General features: G+C 43.7%; 1 long non-coding RNA gene across 1 annotated transcript in view; it reads left to right on the top strand.

Moving 5' to 3' along the window:
- LOC145527090 (uncharacterized) overlaps positions 1-14,251 on the top strand; it is a 41,319-nt gene that overhangs the window by 10,530 nt on the left and 16,538 nt on the right. Inside the window, exons 3-4 of the long non-coding RNA XR_014069502.1 lie at positions 5,514-5,751; positions 7,558-7,598. This is a non-coding gene — a long non-coding RNA (uncharacterized LOC145527090). The remainder of the gene's footprint in view (positions 1-5,513; positions 5,752-7,557; positions 7,599-14,251) is intronic.

The raw sequence follows: 14,251 nt of genomic DNA, 5'->3' as shown, positions 1-14,251 counted from the left end.
ACTTTCAGAAGCGCTGCCTGTGGAAATGAGCATATAGTTTGAGAAGCTGTGAATCCATTTTACAGTTGTGAATGCACCGCAGCCAACATTTATTTGTTTTAGTCCCTAGTGATCCTGACTCAACCCTGCAGGATGGATGTTACTTCCATTTATTAGAAAAAGTGGAGAAACAGAGACTCAACTAAGACTTCTGGTTCCCAGAGACCCTTTCTAGCATCTTGGAAACCTGAAAATGAAGTATCACCCCTGGGAATCGGAAATATTGCATTGTATTGTTGGCCTTGTTTTATTGGTGTGATAGGTTGTTTGCAAAATATTATCAATAATTTCCTGCCCATGTCACAGTCAGTGTCCATAACTTTGGCTCTAGGCTTAGCGACATGACTTGCTCTGGCTAGTCAATGTTTGTAAATGTGACTTGCTCTGCCAAGTCAATGTTTGCAAATGTGACTTGCTCTGGCAAAACAATGTTTGCAAATGCGCTACACAAGGAGGCTTGTAAAGTAACTGTACAGTAGGGTTTATCCTTTCTATGCTCTTAGGAACCTGTGATCACCACCTTAGAAACAAGCCCAGAATAGCTTGCTGGATGATGAAGGACTCACAGCCAACAACCAGTCAACTGCTGCATGTGAGTGAGGCCATTAACTCTCAGCAGCTACAGGTGCCTGCATGAGTCCCCGTTGAAATCAACAGAACTACCCAGCTGAGCCCTGCCTAATTTGCTGACCTACAGAGCATGTGCTAAATAAGCTGTTGTTGTTTCGAGCCACTAAGGTTTGGGATGGTTTGCTATCTATCAACAACTAATTCATATAAATGGTGACCCTGCTGATGAGGAGCCTGGATGACTGAACTCTTCCTGGCAGCCCTGGCATCATGACCTGTTGGGGCCTCATCTAAAGAAGACTCTGGCAGGCCAGGGGCTATAGAAAGGAGCCAGTCTAGTAGGCAGCACTTTCATTCAGTGCCTGTTGTGTGTGCTCATCCTGGAGACATTCAGTAACAGTGCCGACTCTTCAATAACCAGTACAGGTCCCTGTCCTAGAAAATTTGCAAACCTTACCATTTAAGTTTTGGAAACAAGTGGTCTAGGGAACAAGAGAAAAAAAGAAGGGGCTAGAATATAGCTAAGGCTTCCGGCCTTCCAACCAGCTGGGCCACCTAATCCATTCTTTGTAATCCAAGAGAGTGGGAAGGTCATCCCTGACCTGAACATCTAGGGTTAACTCAGCGTCGAACACTTGTTCCTAACAGCCCGATGGATGTCTCATGCTAGGAAGAAAGGTATTGTCTGCCAATACCTTGCCCTCTGGCAAACCAACTGGTTTCATTCCAACCTGTCAATGAAATAGACTGTAGGAAGAGTGGGCATATACCTTGGTCCATCTTGTGTTCCACTGCCTCATGGTCTGCGTCTTGCTCCTGGCTGGAATTCAGGTGGAAAAGCAGCCTGCCCCTTCCAGTTACCATGTGTAGCTGAGGCTTTCAGTACTGCTGTGGCTTTGGGAGCTTCACTGGTATTTCGGGCAGTAGGACAATCGGCAAGCTGTTGGGAGCGAAGGGATCTTCACATGAGAGATCGCGTACTTTAGGACCACTCTCTGAGTGACTCTGTTGCCCCTACTTGCTTTCCTTCTCTGAAGTAAGTCAGCCAGTTATTAAAGTGTCTAAAAATAAACCTGGGGAGGACAAATCAAAGAGTGGTAAGCCTCTTCCCACCCCAGCATGTTGAGAAACTTTCAACTCACTTGAAATGGCATCTCCAGTTGCCTGGGTTTCCCTTAGAGGTTTTATGCCCCGAGTGCCAGCTCGAGCTTGCTTAGCTTGTGAGATGTGATGAAATCACACACCAAGGCAATGTAGCTGCAAGCGTTTCTTTTTTATCTCTTTTCATTTATGTAGCCTGACATTGAGTAATAATAATAATTAAACGCAGTTTAAGCTTTTAGGCACCTATACCAGGAGGCCTCTAGACACCTCATCAACAGCAGCCCAGGCTGACAAAAACAAAGCTAATTACATTGTGGTTAACTTTTTTCAAAGAAAAAAAATAAAACAGCCCAGCAACTGTCCTCACCTCTGATAAAAGCAGTACATCAAATGTTCTATCCCACAGTCCATTTGCATGGGACCAGTTTAAAGCCAAGTGGCTTCATCTTAAATTTGCCACCCTGGCACTAAGTATTGAAACATGGCTTTAGCCTCTATTTTCATACCCCCTTAACGCCCTGGAAAATCTCTAGGGACCAAATTTTTCCATGTATATTCATAGCCCCAGGGCCAGTTCTATTTATTTATTTATATGCATATATAGTTAGAAGAAAGTGCTTAGGTGCTTTGCAGCAATGCTTAAAACTTTCAAAAGTTTGAGAGGGTTTTAGCTTCGTCTAAGAATTTGAACCAGCAGATACTAATGAAAACTAAACAATAAATCTCAAGAGAAAATACGAAAGATAAGATGACTTGAACTTATCATTAGAAACCAAGACTCTCGTTTCGGTTTCTCAACTGACTTATTAGATAAGTTTGGCCATGTCAAAACAGCTCTAGACGCATGGGAAAGCCCTAAAGCTTTTGATACAACTTCACCACATGGTATTTTCAGTTCAAAGTCTGGCTTCCCAAACAAAAATGTCAGCATTCTCATTAAAGGAAACTAAGCAAATCTTCAGTAGAGATTTTGGCTCGGCCCTTCTCCAAAATGTACAACTGGGGCAGTGTTCATGGCCACACTTCTCTCCTGCCTGAATTAGGAAACCCAGTCTTATGAACCCGGGAAGGAAATAATTCTTAATGATAGTGGTTTATAGTGGTTTTATATATATATATATATATATATATATATATATATATATATAATGTATATATTAATGATAATTAGCTCTATATGAGCCAAGGTCCCCAGTTCTTCCTCTTGTCAATGGAGGGCCAAATTAGGCAGGGCCTGCCAAGAACCCCCATGACCTGGTTGCTAAATGCCTTCCTTTGTCTTTGACTTTAACCTGGGCCAGGGGACTGAAGGTCCCAGTGTGCACTGCAGATAACCTGAGGTCCCTGGGGCCACTGGCCTCAATTCTGTAAAAGATAAGCCTCTTCTCTTGCCTTTACCTAGGGATACTGTGCAAAGGGCCTCCTCCATCATTTCCCCGGAGAAGGCAATGGCACCCCACTACAGTACTCTTGCCTGGAAAATCCCATGGACAGAGGAGCCTGGTAGGCTGCAGTCCATGGGGTCTCGAAGAGTTGGACACGACTGAGCGACTTCACTTTCACTTTTCACTTTGATGCATTGGATAAGGAAATGGCAACCCACTCCAGTATTCTTGCCTGGAGAATCCCAGGGACAGAGGAGCTTGGTGGGCTGCCGTCTGCGGGATCACACAGAGTCGGACACGACTGAAGCGACTTAGCAGCAGCAGCTGCCATCATTTCCCTACTAGGGCCAATAGCCAGACACCAGACAGACAGACAGACAGGGGATTCTAGCTAGATTCCTGACACAGAGCATTCTCTGTCTCTTAGCCCTCTGAGCTCTTGGGTGCTCTCTCTGCCTCCCCTAAGCCTTCCCTGCCCAGTAGCAAACAATCAGTTGCAAGCTGCTCCCCCCACCTCCAGCCCTGCTGACTGCCAATCAGCCGGGCAGCAGGGGGTGGAAGGAAGTTCCACTCCCTGCTGAACCTGCACTGAGGTACTCAAAATGACTGAGTGGGGCTGATGACGACCTGGCAGGCCAGGGACTGCAATTGCCATCGGAAGGGGTGAAGGGTGGGTGTGATTGACTGGCGCGTTGCAGGCAGGAGGTGGGGATGAGCGGAGGTAGAGGGGCAGCTTCTTTTACCTATGGAAGGGTTCTGATAAGGGAGACCAAGATGTCAGGAGGAAAGGACAATGAACTGGAGAAGGAAAGGGAGATGCACGGCTTGTGACTCCTGATCAGAGGCCAAGAAATCAACGAGAGATTATGAAGTGAAGTAAGAAAGAAAAAGACAAATATTATATGATACCACTGTATGAATGAATGACATGAATCTAAAGCATGACACAGAGTCTCCCTGATGGTTCAGTGGTAAGGAATCCGCCTGGGTTCCACCCCAGATTCGAGAGGATTCCACGTGCTGTGGAGCTCCCATGCGCCACAACAATTAAGCCTGCCCTCTAGAGCCCAGGAGCCACAGCTACTGCATCCACATGCTGCAACTATTGAAGCCCTAGTGCCCTGCAACAAGAGAGGCCATCACAATGAAAAGCCTGCATACCAAAAATAGAGAGTGGCTCCTGCTTGCCGCCAACTGAAGAAGAGCCCTCATAGCAACAAAGACCCAGCACAGCCAAAAATGAATAAAAAGTTTTTTTAAACTGTGTAAGAAAACTTTAAAAATAAAATAAAATATGAAACGAATGAACTTTTCTACCAAACAGAAAGATTCACAGATGTAGAGAATAGACATGTGCTTACCAAGGTGGGTGGGGGGAGGATGGACTGAGAGTTTGTGATTAGTAGATGCAAACTATTACATATAGAATGGGTAGACAGCAAGGTCTATTATATAGCACAAGGAACTATATTCAACATGCTGGGATGAACTATAATGGAAAAGAATATAAAAAAGATTGTATACATATGTGTATATACATACATATATATATAAAAGGACCATACACACACACACACACACACACACACATATATATAAACTGTGAGAAAAAAACTGAAAACCTTGGGCACAGGGGTTGGTGGGGATAAATCCAACCCCACCCAGTGTGGGAAGTGGAGTGAGCCATGGCCCAAGGAAATAAATGGAAAGGAGACAAGGAAAGTCATTCCACTCTCAGATTATTCAAATTTGTTATACTTATTGATAATGTATTTCATTTCTTCCACGTGGGGGGGATATGATTCAGCACAAATTTGATGTAAATTTATGGAAATAGAAATGCAGAGAGACTACGGGCCCTTGCTGCTGGCGGGTTAGCGGCTCAGCCCTCACTCAGGCTCGGGTTACCGCTCTCTGGACTTGGGGAGCTGAAAATAGAAATGTCTGACTTGGGGGTCAATGGCCTCTCCTACAGGCCAAGAGAGGGACTGACCCTGTTGATTGACAAGGCTTATTAAAAAAAAAAAGCCTGATGATTATCTAAAATAGAATCACCTACATTGTCTTCCTGTCTGATATTTATCTTTGGTTGAGGGGACAGTTTTTACCTAGTGGAGATGGGTGGGTTTATTTCAATGAAAAGGAAGGGCAAACAAGGAAGAGATTAACATTATCTAAGACCTACTGTGTACACAGAACTAGTGAAGTGACACAAATGTTTTTCCTCCTGTACTGTGGAAGAATCATGGGGCGAGGGGATAAAAAAAAAAAAAAAAACAAGAAGAAAACAATTTTCTAGACAGGGTGAAAGGTGGCATTTCATACAAATGGCCAGAGCTGGTCAAATATTTATTGTCCATTAGGCTGTCCTTCAGAACACTGGATGTTGATTTGTATCTTTCCCTTTCATACCAGGTCATGGCATTTCTCTAACGATGTGCCTCTCCCAGCTGGCAGCAGCCTCTCCAGCCCAGCCATGACCCTGACATCCAAGAGAACCTTGCACAGTTTCGGAATAGCTTCTCTGAGCCAAGCCTTACTCTGCAACTGCAAGTGAAATGAAAGGAAATTCAAGAGACCAAGATACAAAGCCAGACCAAAGGGTTTTACTGCCCCTTCATTTCCGCTAGAGATACAGATTACTGGTACACTGGTTTTCACTTTCCATCAAAGCAAGGATTCCTTTCAACATCCAAACAGTTGTGAGGTCCTGAGCCACTGAGCTCACCTGGTCTGGGGGCACTCAGAAGGCGTTTATCTGCAGCCCACAGCCAGGGTCTGTGGGTGTATTTGAGCAAATGTTTCCAAGGATGGCAGCGATCTGCTCACTTGTATTACATCCATGGGGCAGAAATTGTTAGCTCTTGGTGACACTGTTTATAATGCTTTGACCTCATTCAGTCACTGAAAGGGAAATTTCTCTTTGTTCTCTTACAGGAACACAACGAGGCAAGTAAACATGATGTCCAAGAAAGACTGTCGACAAGGGTGTTTACGGGCTTATCATGCCCTTGCTGTTCCACTGAATAGCTTACCTTTGGGGAGAGAGGCATACATATGCCCCCTAGATGCCCACATGTGACACAGTGGTTGTCATTTATTAACACTGTTTGTTCCCATAAGACAGGAAAAATAATCTTAAGGTGATAAAAGGGAGTCTGAGGAGGGTCTTCTTTAACTTGCAGGGTCATTTATTCACTCAGCAAACATTTCTTGAGCTTCTCCTAGAATGCTGAGCTAGGCAGTGGGGAGGACAAAGAGGCTAAGACACCTCCTCTGTCCTCGTGGCCCCAAGTTTAGTAGCTGAGTTCCCCAAGCATCTGAACACTGCAGAAACATGGAGAAATATGCCAGAATTGGACTCTTCAATCATGATATGTCATATAGTCAGCCTCTTTAGGAACTGGGAATAAATCAGGAAATCAGATCCCTTTGGTACACTTACCATGGTTAAAAAGGCAATTTTTATCTTATATATATATATATATATTTACCATAGTAACAAAGTTTTAAAAGCTAAAAAATAAAAAAACACAAAAAAGAAAACCCAGATCCATTTGGAAAGATGGGAGAGGGCAAGGTCAAAGACGACCAAGACACAGGAAGTATGAGTTTGCAAGTTTACTCACCAAATCCCAGAATATTTGAAAAACAAGAAGCAATGACCCCTTTTCCCAGGTGAAGAAAAAGTTGAAATTGGACCAAAAATTTTTTCAAAAGGGAGTGCAGTGGGTTGGAGCTGTGAGCCTGGAAGCTGGAGCACCTTCACCTCTCTGTGATTTGGTGTCAGCAGCTGTACAGTGAACAGACTGGGCCAGATGACCTTGAAGGTCCATGACTCCATGAAATTAAGCTGAATTTTACATTTGGTTGGAACTCTGTACAAAAGGTTAGTGAAGGTACTGTTAATATCGAAGAAAGATTACAGCACCATGAAGTGTTACAAAGACGAGGACTCTTAGATAGCTGGACCCCTTGCTGTACAAGAGAAGAAACAGAGGCCCAGAGTGATAAAGTACTGTGCTCAAGGTCACGGAGCTTGTTAGGGACACAGCTGTGCCCAGAGTCCAGACCTTCTAATTCCATGCCCTGGCTCCTTCACAATGCTCTGAAGCTAGTATTTGAGGTTCCTGAAGATCAGAATTCTGGTTATCTATTGTTATGCAACAACCCTTAATAGGTTCTTAATAAATGTGTTTTGAGCTCTATTTTAAAACTATCCTATTCAAAATAGAGTAGACTAACATTTACTGAGCAATTGCCATATGCCAGGCACTTGGCTAAGTACTTGACATGTGTCACCTCAACTGATCTTTATAAAACTGTATAATTATCTGTAATTATCCTAGGCCTGATATTCAGCAGGTAAAAGCCAGGAAGGCTCTATTAGTTGTTGAAATTGTAAAATACTTCCATATGAGTTGGTAAATAACAGCTGCTCTGTGCCCTTTACCCTTAGACCTCTTCTCCACTAAACACTCCAGCCCAAGAGAGACCCAGGTGAGCACAGCCAGGGTGGACCCCTTATCATGTCTGAGGCCCTGTTTGTTTCCCTCACCATGGATCACATTACCCCATGTCTCCCTGTTCTGAACTGATTCCATGCTGAAGGAGTAGACAGAGCTTAGTAGTTGTGGTGGAACTTCAGCAGGTAAGTGCTTGTTGTCTGCCAGCCAAGAATCTTCAAGAATGAATGGATGGATGGAGGGAGGGAGGGATGGATGGAGGGAGGGAGGGATGGATGGATGGATGGAGATCTTCAAGAACTAATGCGCTAGAGTCACTCTCCTGTGGCCACTTGTGGGACTGGCAGCCTCTGCAGGATGACTTGTGGGCTATTTTGAATATTGCTCTTAATTATCTACATTTGACAGAAAAAGGAAGTTGAGAATTTTAAAGTTTTTAAATGACTCAGTCAAGTCACATAGCTCTTAATAGTGAGGGGGTTTTTGTGTGCATGTTCAGTCCTGTCCAACTCTTTTGTGATTCCATGGACTTTGGCCCACCAGGCTTCTCTGTCCATGGGATTTTCCAGGAAAGAATATTGGAGTGGGTTGCCATGCCCTCCTCCAGGGTGCCTTCCTGACCCAGGGATTGAACTCACATTGCCTGTGTCTCCAGTACTGGCAGGCGGATACGTTACCACTGAATCACCTGGGCAGCCCAGTGAGGAGTGGGTCCAGGACTAAATGCCTCTGAGCTTCACATTCTCTGTTGTTGCACTAAGCTTCTGTATTAGTGTTTTAGGGCTGCTGTAATAAAGGACCACAGACTGGATGGCTTTAACAACAGAGATTTACTGTCTAGAAGAACGAGAGGCTGGAAGTGTGAGATCAAAATCAGCTGTGTTGCTTCCTTCCGAGGACTGACAGGGAAGGATCTGTTCCAGGGCTTCCTCCTCAGCTTTAGACAGCCATTTTCTCTCTGGGTCTCTTAACATTGTCTTCCTTCCCTACCTGTCTTAGGAGCCCACCCTGAGACAGGGCTTCCCAGGTGGCACAGGGATAAAGAATCTGCCTGCCAGTGCAGGAGACACAGGAGATGTGGGTTCCATCCCTGGGTGGGGAAGATCCCCTGGAAGAGGAAATGGCAACTCACTCCAGTATTCTTGCCTGGAGAATCTCCATGGACAGAGGAGCGTAGTGGGCTAAAATCCATGGGGTTGCACAGAGTAGTACACGATTGAGCGACTGAGCACACCACACAATACTGCATTATGACCATATCTTAACTAACAACAGCTGAAATATTTCGATTTCCAATTAAGGTCACAGTTTGAGATACTGGGTGTTAGGACTTCAAACATAGGCATTTGGAGGGAGGACTCAGTTTTTTTCTTTTTCAATGAAACTTCCTTATCTCTGTATAACCTAAGTTAGTTAGGTGTTTATATAAATTATTCGGAGAAAGTTCACGATGCACAGGTCTACTAGCACCCCAGTTCATTCTTGACCACTGTAGAGGGACCTCATACTTCAGTTAGAAGTAGTGTGAATTGATACTGACTCAGCGACGTTTGCCTTCTCCCCCACGCATTCCATACCTTTCCACTGTGACAGTCCCTTCTGATGTCCAGTCAAAGGCTCTGAGATGGGGTGTTCTTTACTCATTCTTATTATTTTTCATACTATTTCAATGTCTTGGGCTCGTGGCTGTTTCTGCAGTCACTTTGGGTGCATGAGGTCAGCCCATGTCCCGTCAGCCATTCAGTGAACTCTGCAACTCCAGAATACTGGAACTGCGGTTTATATATGATGAACCCTTCTTAGTCTCAAGGAGCTACTGCAAATGCCTTTCCCAGGAAGTGCTATTTGGAGCTTTTCTCTCACTGGGAGCTTCAGCTCTGCTCCTGTATGTGAGATGGTCATCTGGTCTGCTTTGGCACACGCCTTTGAAACTGACAGTAACCTTGGTCTCAGATGCGGTGTCCTCAGACTTGGAAACTCATTGCACCAAAAATGTCTACAACTTATTTTTCCCCTTAGATTTTCTTTCTTTCTTTTTTTTTTTTTATTGATTTTCCATTTTTAGCACAAGATTGATCACCAGCAAAATACCAATTTACATACAGATTTTGCTAAACTAAGCATCCTATATACTTGGGACTTTTTCATCCATAAACCAATTTTTTAAAGAGAGAGATTCTATTATCAGAAGTGTCCCTGACGACAGTCAAGATGGCCTATAGAGAGCAGACTCAGGAGGCCCACAACTTGGTGGGGGTGAGCTCAGCTGATTTGTGAGCATAATAACTATGAAGCCAAGGTCGCAGTTTGATACCCATCTGGGCAGGTTCATCTTTTGCTTACTTTTCTGGCCACAAGCCTAAACTGCAAACCTTGGTCAGCTATCTTACAAGTTCATTCAATAAAATTCAACAAAAAAAACCTTTGAGTACCTACTATGTGCCAGGCACTCTTTGGGGACTGGGAATAGAGCAGGAAACAAGAAGGACATGAGCCTGTCCCTATGATGTCCACAGTGCCATGGTGAAGTAGATATCAAACAGCTATGCAAAGGATTAGTTAATAGCAAGGTGATAAGTGCTATGAAAGAAAAATACAGGGATGCTCTGAGAGCATATGATAGGGAATCTAAGTTGTGTCATTCAAAGCAAGACCTTGAGGATGTGTAGTTAGCTAAGCAAGAGGATGTGCCAACCTTGTGGAGACAATAGCATGAGAACACAAGAACCTCAGGCAGTTGATTTAACCAAAGAGTAGGGAAGTGAGTGACAGGAGATCTGGCTGGAGGGAGAATCAAAGCCAGATCTCTGTTAAGGAAGTTGGAATTTGTCACACAAGCGCTGGGAGCCCTTGAACGGTGTGTTAGGATTAAAGTGATCCTTGACTCACAGAGACCCAAACATACGTGGCTTGAACAAGAAAGAATTTAATTTCCCCTTCACATGACAGGCTAGCAGGGCAGTCGTGCTCCCAGGGCCATTTAGGGCCTGATGTTCCTTACATATTATGGTTCTTGCTTCCCCTAAGACATCATTCTTAAGTGCAGATTTGAAGCTGAGTTGCTGTCCTAATTGTGTTCCAGCTTGTGGCATGGGAAAAAGGCCATGCCCTGTGACTTTTTTCTAAGCAAGTGAAAGGGAAATGGTAGGTGTCCATTCTACTCATGTTCCCTTACTGAGAGCTTAGAACCGTGATCACAGACCACTGTAAAGGAGTCTGAGAAATGTACTCTCCAGCAGAGGAGTCTGTAACCACAAAGAAAACATATTTGAGGTGATGGGAATAGGCAGAAATCTGACCCAAAGGCTTTTAAGCCCTGTTGTTGTTGTTCAGTCGTATCCAACTCTTCATGACACCATGGACTGCAGCTTGCCAGGCCTTCCTGTCCCTCACCATCTCCCGAAGTTTGCCCAAATTCATGTCCATTTTAAGCCATACAGTGATATAATAAGATCAGATTTTCAAGTTCTTATAGCTTAAAAAGGATCTTGCAAGTCACACAGACCAGATTCTTCAAATTACAAATGTGAAAAAAAAATGAGGTCCAGGTCCCAGTCAACTGCTGCTGCAAGACAAACCATCCCAAACTTAGTGACATAAAACATGTCATTATGTTCATGAACTCTGTGTAAGGGATTCAGAAAGGGTACAGTAGGGCCAGCTTGCTGTATTTTGTAATGCCTGGGGTCTCTGCTGGAGAGATTCAAAAGCAGAGTGACTCCATAGTGGGTTTGGAATCATCTGAAGACTCATTCTTTTGCATGCCTGACACCTGGTCTGCTGCTGCTGCTAAGTCGCTTCAGTCGTGTTCAACTCTGTGCGACCCCATAGACGGCCGCCCACCAGGCTCCTCCGTCCCTGGGATTCTCCAGGCAAGAATACTGGAGTGGGTTGCCATTCCCTTCTCCGGACACCTGGTCTGGGAGGACTCTAAGACTATTGACTAGAGTGTCTACTTGTAGTTTCTTTATGTGGCTTTTGTTTCTCACAGCATGGTAGCCTCTGGGTGGGAACTTCTCACATGGGGCTGCAGATTGCAAGGATAACTATTCCAGCAAACATGGTGGAAAGTACATTGCCTTTTATGATCTATCTAACCTTGGAAGTCATTTCACATCATTTTCACTGCATTTGTTGATCATGAGAGAATCAAAAGCTTGTCCAGACTCCACCTCTTGATGAGAAGAGTATCAAGTTACATATCAGAGGAGCTTGTGGAGTGGGAGAAATTGTTGTAGTCAACTTTGGAAAACATAATCCAATACAGTGACCACACCCACAGACCACAATACCTATTGCACATGCAAAATGAATCATCTCTTTTCCAAGATGCACAGTCTTATCCCATTACTCCATCAGTCGTAGAAGTTCAGAATCTCATCTTAAAAGTCAATTCCAAGTGTGGATGATGCTTCTCAGGTATAGCTTTTAGTTGATCTCCTTAAGTACCATTCCTGTTAATGAACTAAAGAGAAGATTATCTCTTATACATACAAACTGCATACAATAGTAGGACAGGTGTAATATGACTGCTGTCAACATCCCTTTCACAGGAGGCACTGGTGGTCCCTTCCGAAATCTGAGCTCATGTCAGGTTTTAGTTCTACTTTCTGGGAGCTTTTCTTTGTGGCTCTAGTTCTGCCCTCTGAGTTATCCTTTCTTTTCTATAAGGAGTGACTTGTGCATGCATTTTAATAGTCTTTTCAGCCTGCTTCTTATCCTTAAAAGATGGGGAGTCAAAAATCTCTTTTCACTTTATACTACCTCCATTCCTCTCAGTCAAAGCTGCATAGTTTAAAAAAAAAACTTTGTGTTTTTTTTTTGTAAGTGTGCATCAATATATAATCTTCTGCATTAGATAAGACCAAATTTACTAATCTCTTTTAGTCATGCCCTTCTCTCTCAGGCCCTTGTGTGGCTATTGTGAGACAACACCCTTAAGTTTCTCAGAAGTCTTATTGTTTAGTGAAGAAATTCTACAAAAGACACATTAAGATCCTTAGAAGGACCTTTATCTTCCAGGGAGAATCTCTGAGGTAGCATCTTAGATCTTTCTGAGACTGAAACAAAGCATCTTATAGCACATCTTGAATGTACAATTTTCCAGAAGCCCACTTCTTACTTTGGGACACTTCCTGGCTGAAAAGACTGTTCTGGAACCTTTATACAGTCTCCAAGTTACACTTAAAAACTTAAGAATTTATCCTGTTATCTGTCTCACTCTCATTTTGCTATTGGCAGCTGGCAGTCAGGCAGCACCCTCAATGTGCTGCCCAGAAATCAAATTTACTAGATGTATTTTCTACTTTTATACTTTATCACAGGGAAATGTTTTGCTGAAATACTTCCACCACATAACAAGGATTTCATTTCCCTCAGTTTCTGATAACATGCCCCTTGGTTTCCTTTAAATCCTCATTAGCACTGTCCTGAGACCCTTCCAGCCTGCCCTAACCTCCCTCTCAAGGGCTTCTGGAACACACCTGCCACAGGGTCCCAAAGCTGATGCCATGGTTTTATTTTTTTGCTACAGTAGCCCTCACTTCCAGATTTCAAATTTTCTGTTTCTGATTCCAATAATATTATTCCTATTACCTCCAAACTTAGGGGCATAAAATATTATGCTCAGTCGTGCCTGACTCTTTCAACCCTATGGACTGTAGCCTGCCAGGCTGATCTGTCCATGAGATTTCCCAGGGAAGGGCACTGGGGTGGATTGCCATTTCCTTCTCCAAAATAGTACGGCAGTGAATTATTGGAGTCAGGAATTCCTAAAGGATGTAGCAGGGATAGCTTGGGTCCAATGTGTCTCAGGTGAAAATACTTGAAGGCTGGGATTGACTCCATGACTGGCAGCTGGATCATCTGGAGACTTCTTCAATCACATGTCTGACATGGGGGCCAGGAGAACTCAAAGACCAGGACTTGTAACTGGAGGGGCCACCTGTGTCTGTTGCTTACTCTTAGCTTCCTCACGGCACCGTAGCCTTGGGATGGTCAACTTCTTACTCGGCAGCCTGATTCCAAGCACAAATGTTCAGATGAGCAAGCTGCATTGCGTTTTATGACTCGGCCTCAGAAGTCATCTATGGTCACTTCTCCCACATTCCATTGGTTGTAAGGAAGTCACAGCCCATTTGGATTCTAAAGGAAGAGATGAGAACTTTTCCTCTTGATGGGAGAGTGTCAAGGTCATCTTGTAAAGGAATACAGGGGATGTGAGATTTTTGAGGCCATCTTTGGAAAATGTAATCTGCCACATCCAAGAAGGCCATTACTGAAGCAGCAGAGCGGCAACTCGTTTTGAAGCCCAGATCCCCGTTCTTTCGCTGCACCGAGCTGATGCATCAATAGCATTATTTGCATGAATGAAGGTCCTCATGTTATTTAAAAGAAAAGTTGAAACATAAGGCAAAACACCAAATTCAGTCTCAATTGAATATTCTCTATATCACAAATGCAGCATAAATATATGTTTTCCATAGCTCTCACAGAGCAAACAGCTGCATTTATTTGCGTCCAAAAACATGGAAAAATTCCAAACTATAAGCAAAGTGAAGAAACTCAAGAAAACTACTCAAACTTCTATAAGTGTAAATCTTCATAAAATCTCCATAAAAATAGTTGAAAGGTTGATTAAAGCAGGTGCTGAAATCTCCTAGTCTGAAGAGTTCCACTTACAAACAA

Source organism: Giraffa tippelskirchi, chromosome 1 (genome assembly GCF_054371585.1).
Source record: "Giraffa tippelskirchi isolate mGirTip1 chromosome 1, T2T-mGirTip1v1.2.pri, whole genome shotgun sequence".
Taxonomy (NCBI): Eukaryota; Metazoa; Chordata; class Mammalia; order Artiodactyla; family Giraffidae; genus Giraffa; species Giraffa tippelskirchi.
Note: the sequence above shows the minus strand (reverse complement) of the source record. Positions and strands in the feature narration are given on the sequence as shown.